The following is a 2,718-nucleotide window of genomic DNA, read 5'->3' as shown; positions in this document are numbered from 1 at the left end:
GGAAAACCATTCAGGCAGAAAGGCTGAAGCAGAGATCATTGCTTTGTGTCAAATTAAGGAGTGCTTAATGCCACCTAATCTCCTGGTAATTACTGCTGTGGCAATGTATGGCATTCTTGCTTTGTACAAATGCCGATACATGTCCAGTATATTGCAGACATTGTGTTGTATAAGGTCTAGTGGCAACTGGAAAAATGATTGAAGGTAGCAGCTGAGTACTGAAATGAACTTCATATTAGACCTGAATACTAATGGCTTTTCAAAATTTTCCTCCAAATTTGTGAGAACAAAATCAAACACAGGATTTCTTTGAATTTTTCAGGGACAAGAAGAAGTTCTCCAGTGAACCTTAAGGACAAGACAAGGGAAAAAGCCCCATTGGAGAAGACTTCTCTCCAATCCTTTTTTTGGGGGGGATTGTATGGATGAGTGAGAAGCCAGGAAGGTAGCAGACTTCTGAAGAGGACTGTACAGGGAAAAAGAAGGCATTGATACCTATCCCAAGGTTACCCTATAACTAAGTAAGTACAAAAACATCCTTGTACCCATAACCATTTCTCCAAAATTCTGCTCTTCGAAAGAACTTCTAAAGCAAATTTTCCTTCAGTAAACTGAATTGGGAAAAAATGCATGACAGCTTTTTCCCCCTTGTATATATACTCTCAGATGCACATTATGGGGAACATTCATTGTTGCAAGAGCACACTTCTTCTTTTGGAACAGATCTTCCAATATTCTCCTCCACCTTGCTTTCCCCAGCAATCTGTTCCAGAAAGTCCACCAGCCCCATAAAGAAGATTGGAGGGTCCTGGAGGAGAGGAAATTACCCATTCTCCTTTCTACTATATGATGGACATCTGCCAAATAAGAACACCATTTGGATTCCATTCATTTCACTCTCAGATCATGTATTTTTAAACAAGATTTATATTCAGGAAGCAGAAAACTGGTGGGTAGCCCAGTCCCATTCCACTATGTACAGATCTCATCAGCTGGTAATTTGCAAATTGTAATTTCCAAAGAACAAATTCCTTGTGTATCTCCTCAACAAAAATGATGCAATCTGCACTTCTCTTCCCTTGCGACAGATTCATTTCCTTGGTCAGTCAGAGAGATAGAGAGGAGGGGGGTGAAGGGAAGGGACAGTGAAAGGAAGAAGGATGAACTGGTCTGTTCCAGTTATGGAGCTCAGTAAGCGAGAGGTTCATCATTAACTGTCAAACAGTGGCTTTAATCAGCCCTGCTCTTCTGCGGAAGATAGATTTAATATCAAGGCCCATTTTTAGAGCTATTAGTTTAATTATGACAGGTGACTGCAAACTCAATGTCTCCCCACTCCTGCTTTGAAGGACAGTCTTTAGTTCTCTGCATCCATGGGGCTACCTTGCAAAAATGAAATGCCTTTAAAATATACCTGCCTCTCATCTATCTATCTATCTATCTATCTATCTATCTATCTATCTATCTATCTATCTATCTATCTATCTATCTATCTAATCACCCATACTTTGGCTCAGATTAAGAGACTAGGTGCTGATTAGGAAACAGGACTTACAGTAGAAAGGGGAATTTTTAGAACATAATACAAATGATTTTTGTTTTCTAGAGCACTTTTTCTTTAGCACACAGACTGAACTCACTCCCTAATTTAACCCCATGAGTTAAGTCACTATTTTTTCCATACGCAGATGAAGTGAATCTGAGATGGTTCCAAGGTCATTTATTGCAACATTAAATGTTTACAGTTCAGATCTGATGTAAACTTCTTCATAGGTTAAATAATGGCAATAACAATCAATAGTTTCTCCAGAGGGTAGTAATGAAGTCTGTGATTATATTGGCTACAAATTATTGTGGTGGTTGTCCAGTTTACCTGGTTGGCATTAGAGAAATTATAATGTTAAAGTTATAGTGCTAAAAGTTCCTTTCATAAAGCAGTTCAAACAAGCCTGAAAGGAAAGGGTTCTTCAAATGAATTTGTCTCCTGATGACTTCATGGACATATCAGTGCATTTTTCTTGGCAACAGAATAAAAGCAGGGTACCACGGCTTTTTGCCTGGATCTTTTTGGCTTCTTGGTCTATCCTATAGCCCTAGTTCTCTGTGATAGTCTCCCATCTGAGTAATAACCAGGCCCAGCCTGCTTAGCTTCCAGCACTGCAGGGTAATGCCACCTCCTGAAGCTAAGGTAGAACTAATGAAAGCAACTTAAAGTAGTTGAGAACTGTTGTGACCTAATTGTGATTTCATAATGCATCTATGTATTACTATTTCTATTGTTCCTGATTGAAAAAAAAACTATTGTTTTTCTTGATGTACATAGGTCCTCATATTATTTTTGTTTTGTTTTGTGCCAATGTTTTTGTATTCTTTTTATGAAACATTTTAATTGATTGTGTACCATCCAGAGAATAGCTTTGGGGTGGTATAAAAGGTTGATAAAATAAAGATACATATGAATAAAAATACACATGGCTCTATTTTCATCTGTGAAAACTGGTGATTATGGAAGAACCTACAGCCTATATAATGATAGAATTCACTGAGGCTTAGCAGTTAGTGAAAGATGGAGGCCCTGAGGCCTACAGTCTTCCGACTGCTGTATCATGCTTCAGTGAAATAGAGTTTCAGAATAAGTCTGCTTTTTAGGTTGCAGGACTTTTTTTCAGTATTATTGTAGGATCTCTTGTTTAATTAAAGTACAGTTACAAAATCACA

At 38.0% G+C, this 2,718-nt stretch overlaps 1 long non-coding RNA gene across 1 annotated transcript; it reads left to right on the top strand.

Moving 5' to 3' along the window:
* LOC148216205 (uncharacterized) lies at positions 1 to 2,402 on the top strand. Its single transcript, XR_015795864.1, has 3 exons — positions 1 to 85; positions 323 to 521; positions 760 to 2,402. It is a non-coding gene; the product is annotated as an uncharacterized LOC148216205 (long non-coding RNA).
* The last annotated feature ends 316 nt before the right edge of the window (positions 2,403 to 2,718 follow it).

The sequence above is a fragment of the Python bivittatus genome, unplaced genomic scaffold (genome assembly GCF_059951505.1).
Source record: "Python bivittatus isolate LINGU-HERP-01145 unplaced genomic scaffold, Pbiv_v1 ctg000320_np1212, whole genome shotgun sequence".
NCBI lineage: Eukaryota > Metazoa > Chordata > Lepidosauria > Squamata > Pythonidae > Python > Python bivittatus.
The sequence above is the reverse complement of the archived record's forward strand: the minus strand, read 5'-3'. Positions and strand labels throughout refer to the sequence as shown.